Below are 14,332 nucleotides of genomic sequence, written 5' to 3' on the forward strand. Positions count from 1 at the left end.
CAATTGTAAGTAGGTCTACAGTGTGAGCGTGTAACCCCCCTCACTCCCATTCCATTTTAATTTTCCCAGTTCTTCTTGGCTGAATTGGAATAAGGCTCCATGTATTGTACGTCGACGCAAACTGTGTTTTAGTTTTATCTTTTTCTATGAGTTGGCAGTCCTGTGAGTGGTGACTTGTGCTTCCTGTTCACCGAACAAAAGGGATGTGATGTGGTCGTGACGTTCTAAAGAAATAGTACGATTGAATCTAAAGCAATCGAAGAACATTTTTACTATTTTCAATATTTTAATCATCTTATTATAATAGAAAATACGTCTAAAGCCGTTCAATGTATATATTCCTTGTAAAGAATGCTTCTTATGGATATTTTTAAAATATTTTTCTGTCGTGACTAGCGCAAACTTACTACGCTTAGTCTGAAAGGCGCGAAGGTGTGCTTGGTGATGATGGCTGTATAAACTGTCTTGCATATGTTGCGTCAATCGAAAAATCCAAGATTTCCTTTACCATCGTTGAATATATTGTGAATTTAATCATGGGAAGACCAAGTAAAACCTATATAAGTGTTTAAACGTAAAAGTTTCACAAAATCTATGTGCGTGTGTTAAAACAGCGCCTAATATGCAAAACAAGGAAAATCCACGATGTATAAGTAAGGAATCCATGCAGGTAAAAGGTTGATTATATTCACAGTCGAAAAGCAATAACCAGAACGGAGCCTAAATCATGACCATTGGACGGACAACAAGTATCAATGAGAAATTTCATTACTGGGAATAACTATATGACCCCCCCCCCAAATCCATCAATTTACAGTGCGGTAAAGTGTGGTGCGAATAAATAGCGTGTGTTGAATGTTAGTGCATCGTGTAATGTAAATTCTAGCCGGCATCTACAGTGCGTCATTTTCTTTAAAGAAAGAAAGTAATCAATCATATATAATTATTTCTTCGTATAAATTCCAAATTAGTATAAATATGGGCTCACAGAGTGTTAGTACATGTTGAATAAATTTCTTAATAAAATGTTGCAATGTTGTACACGTAAGTACTATACATAACCTGTGTTAATTGAATAAAATTTACATATTGTATATATTTTGTGTGCAATTACCTTTTCAGTATTTACTGCACAAATCACTACTGGAATGGTGGATATTATCTCTGACTATTTGTATCCATTCTGTTGATGCCAGCAGGCGTGGCGAGGACGATGGGCACCCGCAATCGCAACCTCAATTGAAAGCTATATTGGTTCGAGATCCAACTTGGAGGTTTGCGCACTGTTCATTTTAGTATTGTCAGTTGTGTAGCGAATGTCCTTTTCCCACCAACTACTAGAATCCACTACAGGTAAGGCGTACCGAACAAGAGTTGTACCCAGTAGGGTTATAAGAATTACTTATCCCGAATGGGAACAGGTAAGAACCAAATGAAATTTGAACCATTTGTATTATGAAAATGTTTTCAAAATAAGGACAGTCAAGGATCGAACTCATATACTGTCATAAAAACAACTTGTCCGAACAGGAATACGAACCCTACCGGTCATAAGAATGGCCGAACAGGGACAGAACTCCTGTACCGTACATGCAAAAAGTAGTGATTCATGTGTAGAAACGTAAACGTACAAAGTAAGTTTCTGACTCGTATTTAAAATTTTTACATAATTGTGAAAAATGGATGCAAGTAACGTTAAGTCACTGTTAGATGCAATTAAAGCTGAAATGCAAACTTTGCACGAGTCATTAGAAAATAAAATAGAAAAAAGTAATGCATCTTTAGAAAACAAAATAGAAAAAAGTAACGAATCTTTAGAAAATAAGATAGCTGAAGTCAGCGACCAAACCAATAAAGTGCGTGAGTCTCTACACTGAGAAAAATCCATTATCCGGACAGCGGTATATTGTACAAATACAAGGATTCGTTATGTTTACTAAGGAAATCTGTACGGAGCGTACTTTATCCATATACTACATAGGTACTGCCTTTTACCCGCTTAGATATTACATCATGTCGCTGCAGGATGTCTGATATCTAACAATCTTCCGTATTTTACATACGTATACGTATGTTAAATACTTCAGCTATATGTTAAATACGTCCATCTGTGTGTGAGATCCAGGCCGCCTATAGACACCTCTTTCTTTCGCCATGGCTGACGTCATTGAACTACCGTCTTTTGCTTGCGAAACGAGGTTGTTTACAAACTGAAAAGAAGATAGGAAGGAAACAAATGCTTGGGTAAGTACACTAGTTAACTATTACTTTAGTTAAATATTCCATTAATTATATATTCTTTTAGTGTAACTTGCTTTAATATAGTACTAAGTAAGTAATGTAGTTTATGACTACAATTCTTACTATTGTAACTCGTAAATGATTGAGGAGAATGGAATGGGTGAATCTGAATTTTGAAAAAACTTTGAATATTAATGTTTTGAAACATATTATGTTTCAAGGTAGCAAAATGAATGTTATGTGTTTATTCATTCCATTTTATATGTGACGATTTATTACTTGGTGCAGATTTACTACAGGACTGCTTAACATAATTGCTAATAAACCGTTTTCAGCGCGGAAATTTCCTTGTGTAGTGAAGATTTAGGATTTAGATTTCTGGGCTTTCGGCATCAATGGCCTTGTTACCCCATATGAGGGATGACTTTCCTCGGCGAGTACACTATCCGGGGAAAGGAAGGGAAGAAAGGATTGGGGAAGGAAGAAAACGGCCTGGGACCTATATGTTAGGTACCACTCCGGCATTTGCCTGCTGTGAATGAGGAAAACCCAAGGAAACCTCATTCAGGATGGCTGGACTTAAAATCTTTTGATACTTTTTCGACCGAGTTCTCCCCCGGGATCGAACCCGGAACCGTTCGCACCGAAGGCGAGAGCGCTAGCGACTACCCTACGCGGGGCCACTTGTGTAGTCTAGAAAACTCATTTTTACTTGGATATTTGCATTTTTTTTTGCTTTTAATTTAACGCCCCATGATTGTACATCAATGTAAGAGAGAAGGTGACAATGAAATACATGATAATGGTGGAATCAAGAAAATGTAAGGAAACTGGAAAGTCTTAAGAATAACCACACCTACAGTGTTCACCAAAAGGCTATTTGTCGGGAGCAGGAATCGAACCAGGGACCTAACGCGTCAGAGGTAAGCGCTCTACTACAAAGCTTTCTTTTGTTTAAAGAACTTGTTTACATTGAAATATATATATTTTAGGAAGATACTGACATATTTTACAGCCTCACTGAAAAAAAAAGTAGTCAGGGAGAGTTTACTTGTCAGATTTTTATTTTTTTAATTTAATTTATTTTTATTTTTATTTATTTTTGCTTTGTTATGTTCCCTAGTTAATTAATGTTTGGGTTACTGAAAATTAAAACCTTTTTAGTATTATTGTTATGTCATCACTTTGGAACCAAAAAAGTTAGATTTTTTTCTTGTGTTTTCATATAGGAAGTTGGTAAGTTTGTGCCTTAGCATTGGTTTGGTTTCTAGAACGTAATTGAAGGTCATGTTGAGTTGAGTCTTGGCGGGTTTAGAGTTCGTGAAGTGTCAGGCACTGCTTGTGCCCCTGTCTTCTGTCTGTGATGTTTCCTGGCTTTGGGCTGTGAGGTATTTATGTTGAAGAGTACCAACTAGATATACAGGTAGCTTCAACAGCTACGAGTGCCAGGTGTTCATCTTTCGTTACGGCGTGACTAATGCAGTATAGTACTAGGTTCAAATTCTATGGGTGGTAAAAATGGTCGTGGTGTGGTAAGAAATACAACGTAATTGTTATTAGTTTATTAGTGTTTCTTCATAGTATAGTTTCACTATTTCTAGAAGGAATTAAGTATTAACGAAGTAATAAATAAGCAAAAGCACACTTTGATTGGCGTTAACTATTTCTCATACTCCATTGAGAATGTTTTGATCCTCAGTTGCGCAAACATCCAGTGTGCGTTTTTTTGTTTGTTTACACTGCCTTATAGATGAGCTCCCTCGTGGCTAAGTGGTTAGTGAACACGCCTTTGGCGTGGGACACCCGGGTTCGATTCCCGGCCGGGGGCCGCGGTGGCTCAGTGGTAGAAGGTTCACCTCTGGTGCTTGGGGTCCCGGGTTCGATCCCAGCCCCGCCAAGTGAACCTTGTGGTGGACAAACACCGTGTGCGTGGGTTTTCTTGGGGTTATCCCGTTTCCTCCCACTTTCTTCATTCCACTATTTAATTCATTACTCATCACCGTCTCCATTAGCCTAACCGGCATAACCGTAGGACATAAAACTCAAAGATTTCATTTCATTTTTTCGATTCCCGGCCGGAGCTTATGTGGTTCGGATTCCACGTTAATCTGTAGGTCCACGTCTCATACAGCCTTGCTGCTGAAAGGAACGTTAAAATCAAATCAGCACTGTTTTACAGATGCAATTGTTCGATTCCGAGTTCGAATGAAGCTTTTTACGGGCAGGGGGCGACTTTTATATATACAATCCAAGGATTTTAGTTATTAGTCAGTGATGCAATATATAGACCTATATATATTACAAAATTGAAAGTGACTATGTTTGTGACTCTTAATCTCTTAAGAGCTGCGGTGGCTCAGTGGTAGAGCGTTCACCTCCGGTACTTGGGGTCCCGGGTTCGATCCCAGCCCCCGTCAAATGAACTTTGTGATGGACAAACACCTTGTGCGTGGGTTTCCTCGGGGTTCTCCCGTTTCCTTCCACTTTCTTCATTCCACCATTTCATTCATTGCTTATCATCAGCGTCTCCTTTAGCCTAACCGGCATAACTGTGGGACGTAAAACTCAAAGGTTTCATTTCATTTTTTCTTAATCTCTTTGGAATCTTGTACTTAGGTTCACAGCGGAAGCGACGAAATAACTCGACTCATCCATTGTAGCTCTCTTCGCAACCAGTTTCCAAAATGTTGGCAATAAGTTTGCGAAACGGGATATGACGACTCCAATTTTGGGTGAAAAGTCGCTATAAAAAATAATAGAGAAATTCATTGTCTATAAGCATTGTTTTAAAGTTGTAGATGTAAACTAAACAATATGTTCTACTCACTGGCGCAAATTCGTGGGGGGGGGGATGACGGATACATGTCCCCTCCAATCTTGGAACTGAGGGGGACTTCTCCCCAATAATCCGATTTGAAATGTGTTTTTTGGGAGAAATTTGATTATTTTTGTCCGATTGCTACAAAGGAACGTGAGATAAAATAGATGTCCCCCAGAATAAGCCTCAAATCTGCAGCCTCCCAACGCTGAAGACAACTCTGATCCTCCACAACATTGTTTTTCAACTTCATAAGTATTTTGGACATCGCCAAAAAAAGTATGGTAACGGTCTTACCCCCCCCCCCTTCCCCCAATGTTGAAGACAGATTTGCGCCGCTGGTTCTACTCACATCTTTGTAAATAGGGCGCAACCAATCCTTTAATTCAGGGATCATTTCAGGTTGTTTCGGGTACTTTTGTTCATATTGTGGTCAAAATAGTTCCGAAATAATTAACACTACAGTACTTACGTTAAGCAATTTTTTTGTAAAAGAAAAAGTGCAGAATAATTAAAAGACCCCAAAGGACAAATATAACAAACATCTTCTTCGCCTTTATTCACGCAATCTATAGCTAATCTTGTTGCTATCGGTAATGATGTATTACGTGTGTTTCTCAACGGAAACTCTGCGAACTAAAGGACATCAAGTTTGTAGTTGTTCTTCGTTAGAGGGCAAGGGTAACATAACAATGCAGGATTGTGGGGCAGTGAGTATGCTGTATTTCCAAACTCTTCATCAGTTGCGCTGATTAAAACAAACAAACAGAAAAAAAGAACGTAAAAACTGTTTTGAACTAATAATGCTTCTCTACAGATGAACATTTTGTTTGGAGCAAAAAGTCGCTAAATGTGTAAGTAGGTAAATCGTCATTTAAAAATCACCCAAAAAAGTCTCCAATCGGAAAAAAATATTTTTTGTCGCTATCGTAGGGCGACCATACGTCCCGTTTTGACCGGGACAGTCCCGTTTTAGTGGCGTGTCCCGGCCGTCCCGTCAGTAGATGGAAAAAGTAGTATTCGTCCCGTTCTATGTAAATGAAAGAAGTAAATAACAAACCCAGTATCTTTACTCCTTTTAAAAGTATTAATAATTAATAATAACAAAGAGGCAAAAATTGAACTGAAATTCCCTATATTAAACATACTCTATAGTTCGTAGTACTGCTCGAAAGGCAGCAGAGGTTTTAGCAGTTGGTTGTGTGTTGAACAAATTTCAACGTGTCTTTCCTTTTTCATAAGTAGCCGCTCTGTAACAAAGAGAGAGAGGAGGAAATCTGATATCAAGGCACAGATAAGAACAAAGGTAGATCTAAAAGTCTAGGGTTGCAAGAACCTGTCCCGTTTTTAACTGAAAATTTTATGGTCAACCTACGCTATCGTTGAGGTCGAATTCCCCTTATTTAGCGACTTTACCCAAAATTGGCAACATTGACCCCCACCGAACAACCAGGGTTGAATTCAGGGGGTAGCCCGGGGGGGAATCTCCCCCCCGAAGAAAATTCATTCCCCCCCGGAGAAACTCCCAAAATTTCAGTCACAAAATGTAGAAATTACTTCACCCAATTATTTGCTTTTCTTTCCGTGTACGTGCAGACGAAATCCGATCTCTCAATATACATATAAATGACGCAGACCCATTCTATATAAATGTTAACATGTAACATCTAAGATAGAATACCAAATAGTGAATAAAACTTGTATTTCTTAACGCTATGACTGAGTTTGGCAGAACATGAAATTGTTAACTGTTGAAGAAAGGTTTGTATTTTAGTAGGTACTATACTCTCGCCCTATATTATATATTAGTAGGTAGCACTAGCACAGGTTGAGATACGAAAGGAAAGATAGGGAAGATCTTTCGATCATTCCATATAATCTCTCATGTCAGCAGACTTCAGTTCTTGAAAATATACAGTTCCTACATTATTTGAAATAGGGCGCCTAAATCCCATTTCTCGCATCGGAAGTAACAGACGTAAATGTGTTTTACGATTGTTAAAGTAAACACATCTTTCTTTAATTAAAAATAATTCAGTTAAAGGGTGAGATTCAGTGGGCGTCATTTAGAGGGATCAGGGAGGAACAGTTATCCCTCCTTGATTAGAGACTTATATAGAATTTATCAATATGATAATAGTATATAAGTGAAAGATTGCTATTGAAGGTGGCCAAGATCCTGCTCAGTGCCGTTCCATGGGGGAGGGGCAAGCGGGGCGACGGCCCCGGGCGCCGAAGTAAGGGGTGAAAAATTCGGGAGGGAAAAAGAAAAGAAAAGAAGGAAAGAAAAACAGAGGAATGAAATACATGTGGACATATATAAAATGAAAGGAAAAAAGTAATGAAAAGTGCTCAAAATCAAGGAAAAGCAGGGTTTACTTTTTAAAATTTTCCCACCTTTGGCGGCTGGTCTGTCGACCTCACTCATATATACGGGGATGCCGTCGTATACTCTCGCGCCAAGCGCTGATTTTCCACGACACGGCACTAATCCTACTGAAGATTTCGTCAACTAAACTATTGATGTATATGCAGTGAAGAAACCAAGGCTAATATGTTTGATTTAGAATCAGAAGTGTGAGAAAGAATGATAACTTTTTATTAAGATATTCCTAAGTATGTTTGTTTTAGGAGAAAAAATATTTCAGTTAATTTAAATCTTTTTAAAAATTTTTATATTAGTAACAAACAGTAATTACTGAATATAGGAAATAATAAAAATAGTTACTGTAAATAGCAGTTAAAGTTTAGTGTAAACTATTTTTGCCAGTCTTTATTTAATGTTTTAGATGAAATCAAACGATTGTTTTCTTAAAATTATAATCTCATTGAATATTTATCAGCAATTAGTCTCAATATTAGGTAAGATGTGTATGTGAATGGAATTGTTAAATATGCTGCTTTCTTGAAAAAAATACAGAAAAATAACCCTCCCCCGAGCAGTTGACATTCCCCCCCCCCGGGTGTAAATGTCTGAATTCAACACTGCGAACAACACCCCGTTATCTTTAGCCTAGCCAGCATAATAGTGGGACGTAAAACTTAAAGATTTCATTTCGAACAACACCCCCAGAAACCTATTGTTATACCATTCCCAAAACACCCTTTTGTACAGTTCTCCCTATTCGAAAAAAAAAAAAATGTAAATAGCAGTGTTCATACATAAATATGGAACTCAATTTCCCTGAATTTTCCAGGTTTTCCAGGTATTAATTTTTCAATTTCCAGGTCTAGTGGAAGAAACTAATAGTACGAGAACACATAAATTTTAAGAATACTATATTTATATATTTGAGAATGGCCACCCTTCTCCCCAATGAACGATTGCAATTAAATATTGAGTCACAAGAAAATAAATAATTAAAATAAATAAAATTTAAGTTGAAAAATATGAAGTTGAGAAACCTACTAAGGGAATTATATAATACTTTTGTTCCATACTTGAATACATTCAAAATATACAAAAATATTGGCTTGGGGAAGAAAAAAGGGCCCGCGAGATTTTAACTGATTCTTATAGTACTCGACAACAGAAATAAATTACTGAAAGAATTTTCAAAATCGGCGCAGGTAAACATGCAGAAAATCGCATTTTCATGTACCGGTTCAAAATGGGGAAGAAAAGACGACCGCGAGATTTTAATTGATTCTTGTACACGACGAGAGAAATCGATTAGTGAAGGAATTTTCAAAATCGGCGCAGGCAAACATGGAGAAAATGGCATTTTCATGTACCGGTTCAAAATGGGGAAGGAAAAAGGTTCCGCGAGATTTTAACTGATTCTTGTAGTACTCGTCGAGAGAAATCGATTAGTGAAGGAATTTTCAAAATCGGCGCAGGCAAACATAGAGAAAATCTCATTTTCATGTTCCGGTTCAAAGTGGGGAAGAAAAAAGGGCCGCAAGATTTTAACTGATTCTTGTAATACTCGACGAGAGAAATCGACTAGTGAAGGAATTGTCAAAATCGGCGCAGGCAAGCATGAAGAAAATCGCATTTTCATGTATCAGTTCAAAATGGGGAAGAAAAAAGGGCCCGCGAGATTTTAACTGTTTCTTGTAGTACTCGACGAGAGAAATCGATTAGTGAAGGAATTTTCAAAATCGGCGCAGGCAAACATGGAGAAAATGGCATTTTCATGTACCGGTTCAAAATGGAGAAGGAAAAAGGTTCCGCGAGATTTTAACTGATTCTTGTAGTACTCGTCGAGAGAAATCGATTAGTGAAGGAATTTTCAAAATCGGCGCAGGCAAACATAGAGAAAATCGCATTTTCATGTACCAGTTCAAAATGGGGAATGAAAAAGAACCGCGAGATTTTAACTGATTCTTGTAGTACTCGACGAGAGAAATCGATTAATGAAGGAATTTTCAAAATCGGCGCAGGCAAACATGGAGAAAATGGCATTTTCATGTATCAGTTCAAAATGGGGAAGAAAAAAGGGCCCGCGAGATTTTAACTGATTCTTGTAGTACTCGTCGAGAGAAATCGATTAGTGAAGGAATTTTCAAAATCGGCGCAGGCAAACATAGAGAAAATCGCATTTTCATGTACCAGTTCAAAATGGGGAATGAAAAAGAACCGCGAGATTTTAACTGATTCTTGTAGTACTCGACGAGAGAAATCGACTAGTGAAGAATTGTCAAAATCGGCGCAGGCAAGCATGAAGAAAATCGCATTTTCATGTATCAGTTCAAAATGGGGAAGAAAAAAGGGCCCGCGAGTTTGAACCGCTACGATGTATGTTCACGAATGTCCCCGTCTTCTCAAATTTAGTTAATTACTGTGACACTGAAACATGTGACACAGAGTCACATTGTGGATGACTGCAATCGGCAACCACTGCACATATACTCCTCCCGCCCCACAGTTTGATTATTTCGATCCATTCCTCACGTGCTAACGGCATGGTTCAACATCTGCAAGAAAGAGGTAAATGTAACGTTCAATTGGCAATAGCTTTTCACCAAATTAAGCTGCATGAAATCTGATTGCATATTTGACATACTGAGAAAATTCTAGTCCGTGGCCATATGTATCACATATCCCATCAATTCATAAAAATTTTGAACACAAAATTACGGTCGTCCGTGTGACGTACTCCCAAAAGGCCTAATGTGTATCACCCACCTCACATTCAATGAAACCACATCCGTGTAGAATTTAGAAAGGAACTTCTTATGATGTATACAGGATGTCTCAAACGTTCCCTGACATAGGATAACTGTGTTATTATCAGAGTTACAACAAAATGTAAGAGGAAAACATCTCGAAATATGACGTTTTCAATCTAAAGTGAACACTTTTTAAAAAAAATCGGACGAGATGTTTGTGCTGTATACTCTTTATGCACCCAATTTTAAATGAAAATGCAACGTTGTCATTTACCTGGACCCACAACATAAGTGAATGAAGTTACTGTTTGAAACGGGGGCTGGCCATCGACATGTTAGCGTAAAAGACAGTAACTTCACTCACTTACGTTGTGGGTCCAGGTAAATGGCAATGTTGCATTTTCATTTCACATTGGACGCATAGCGAGTGTACAGCGCAAACGGGTCATCCGATTTTAAAAATTCCTTCACTTTAGAATGAAAACATTATATTTGGAGACGCTTTCCAAAGTAGTATAATTTAGTTTGTTTAAATTTACAATTTAATACAAGTAGATTCGGATTTATATGCGTAGGATTTTGTATGCATCTAACTAATGAATTCTTTATTTTCATGCTTAACTTAGTGACTTGGCTTTGGACTGCAACTGATTATTGTAACCCATTATTGCTTGAGAAGAAACAAGATATCCGAATCTTCATTTGGAGAAATCAAACGTCTATTGGAAAGCTGGGGATTACAATCATTAATTTCTACATTTCAAGGTGCGTAAATTATATATTCTGTGTTTGTTGTTAAATTACTATTACTATTATTGGGTTTAGAATCAATCAAGCACTTCATGATATTTTATGGGGATCAAGATGGGTGCCGGATAGATAAGTATTTGAGCGTCAGGCTCTTATTTCTTTTCAATTTAATATTTAATCAATGATTATTTTTCTCCCTCATTATTACACCAAATCGTATTCCAAGATCATATATCCATTTTTGATCGATATATCCATATTTTTGATCTCTTTCATATTTCTATATTTTCGATTTTTGATATTGTTTATATTTCGATATTGCTGTATTTTTCGATATTTCGAACAAGTTTCGATAGTTTGTCAATATCGATTATCTATATCTAAATTCGGATATCCCAAAGCCCTATCGAACCCCCTCCGAAATGAAGTTTTTGGCTATAGACCTGATTAGGGATGCGCACGAGACAAGACGAGACAGAATTTTTGTTACGAAATTCGAGACGAGATAGAGCTCTTCCAATAGAAACGGATCCAGTTTTCGAGACGAGACATAACTTTCGCGGCACCTTTTCGAGAGGAGACAATCTCAAATCTTTTCTCTTGCGCATCCCTACACTTGATCATGAGGTATCAAAAAAAAAAAAAGTTAATGAGAAATACCGGTAACATGTAAATACAATATAGGTAGCTAAAACATTTTTGTTTTCATTCTTCAATAATGCATTATTATTAATCTCAGGGGGGCGCGGTGGCTCAGTGGTAGAGTGTTAACCTCCGGTGTTTGGGGTCCCTGGTTCGATCCCAACTCGCGCCGTGTGGACTTTGTAGTGGACAAACCCCGTGCTCGTGGGTTTTCTCGGGGTTCTCCCGTTTCCTCCCACTTTCTTCATTCCACCATTTCACTCATTTCTCATTATCTCCGTCTCCTGTAGCCTAACCGGCATAATCGTGGGACGTTAAACTTAAAGATTTCATTTTTTATTAATCTCTGTATTTTATAGTGTATTCTCAAGCTTAAGGTGATGTATAATTAAATTTTGAATTCAGTTAACTTATTTTGTTTCTCAGATTGTTTTTAAAATGTATGTACAAACGTTTATTTTCATTCTTGAGAGTTTAAAGTGACGTATAGTTATTAAACATAGTATTTAATATTGTACTCTTAACGTGGAAGTGATATACAGTTAACTTTTGAATTCAGTTAACATTTTTCTCTCTGAAATTGCTTTAAAAAGTATGTAAAAACGTTTTTATTTTATTTCTTGAGTGCTAAAAGTGATGCAAGTTATTAAGCTTACTACTTTATATTGTATTCTTAACCCTAAACTGATACACAGTGCGTTTTTGAATAAATTATGTCAAGTTATTTGAGTGACGAACACTGGTAGAAAATCCTGACTACTACTGAAACATTTTGATTTTAAGGTGACGACTACTGGTGCAAGGATTTTAAAATATTGTTTTTCCTCCAACGGCTACTCCTTTTTTAATTCTAACTACATGGTCATTATAGGAAGGATCAGTGAGTCTTTCCAACTATGGTACAGCTCCGACAGATTCACGATGCTCAGAGAAGAGACAAAATAGTATGTTTTCAACCTTAAAGTGAGAACCACTGGCGTTTTTACCTTGCTATGCAAAAGTAAGTGAGTACTCCAATGGAGTTCTAATGCGGTACTTAATTTCTGCGTTTTAGATATATGGAAATACATGTCTCTAAAATGTAAAGAACTGATTTTTTTTTTTACTGAAAACTGCAACTCGGTAAGCCTTATGGATACCGAGGTATGGGAAAATAAACTATAGGTATGTGGGGCTTGCATACTTGACGCTACAATTCGGAAATTGAATTAAAATATGACTAACGGCTATCAAGATGTTGTCAAATAAAGGGAGGACCAACACAGTTAAGGGGTTTTCGTGTTAGATGCTAAAATTTCCGAAATCGGTCATGGAAAGTTAATAAACACCAGTAGTAATTTCATCTTAAAGTAATTAGATATCCTCATGGAGTGTTAGAACATCATGGGGTCTACCAAAATTAAATTTTAAAAGCTTTTGAAAATATAATCTGACATTTGTAAACAGTATTTGAAATATGTGTTTACCCAAAACTTCCAGCTAGTACATCTAACATTTGGAGAAACACTGTGAAGTAAAAGCGTACGAGATCTTGAAATTTCGGAAACAATTATTGGTGGCAACAAAATTAAATAAGATGGTACTTCTATGGGTTAAATGAGTACCTCAGTACAATTTCGATCGAAAGATTAGTTCAGTCCTAGGTTTTCTTCAGGCAATTCCAAGGGTTCATCGAGCTGTGCAAAAGAATGAAAATTCGCTGTCAATATCTAAGATAGTAACCAAGATATAAGGAATTATATATTTTATGACGTAAAAATAGAGATCTTTACGGATTTGTACTTTTGGCTCTTTCCTATAAGAAAAAAAATTCAGAAAACTACTGTATATACCTTAATAGACAATTCAGTGGGCGGGGACACAGTAGCTTAGTGGTAGGGTATTTAACTAATCTTTTTTTTTGCAGAAACTATTGGAGTATTCACTTAACCTGTAGAGATACGATCATACTTAACTCCCTATTTAATTTTAAAATTAAATAAAAGGAAATATTTCAGTGTAGCGACCCACGATTATGCATTTTAGTCTCAGGGAGATTATGATTAAAGCAAGTGAATGTTGTTGACAGAATTGATGGAATGCAAAGGTGGGAGGAAAGAGAGTACCCCGAGAAAACCCACGAATACGATGTGCACTACAAACTGACTTGACCGTGGATCGAACCAAGAACCCAATACACTAGAGGTAAGCACTCTACCCCTAAGCCATCGTGCCCTCGCCCATTTAATTGTCTATTAAGGTATATACGGTTGTTTTCTGAAATTTCTTCTTCTTACAGCAAATACTCAAAAGTACAAATCCATGTGGGTCTCTATTTTTACGACGTCATAAAATGCATAATTCCTTATATCTCGCTTGCTATATTAGATATTGACAAAAAATGTTCACTTTATTTCAGAGCCCGATGAACGCTTGGAATTGTCCAAAGAAAATTTAGAGCTGAATTAATCTTTCGATCGAAATTGTACTGACGAGTCTGAGGTACTCACTCAATGCATATAAGTACCATCTTATTTAACTTTTGTTAGGATCAATAATTGTTTTCTGAAATTTCAAGATCTAATACGCTTTTATTGTATGGTGTCTCTCTAGCTGCTAGATGTACTAGCTGGAACTTTTAGGTAAATACATATTTCTAATACTCTTTACAAATGTCAAAATATATTTTACAAAACTTTTAAAATTTAATCTTGGTAGACCTCATGATGTTCTTAAACTCCATGGAAATACCTAATTATTTTAAGATGAAATTGCTACTGATGCTTA

This window comes from Thermobia domestica, chromosome 18, assembly GCF_964235325.1.
Source record: "Thermobia domestica chromosome 18, izTheDome1.hap1.1, whole genome shotgun sequence".
Lineage (NCBI taxonomy): Eukaryota > Metazoa > Arthropoda > Insecta > Zygentoma > Lepismatidae > Thermobia > Thermobia domestica.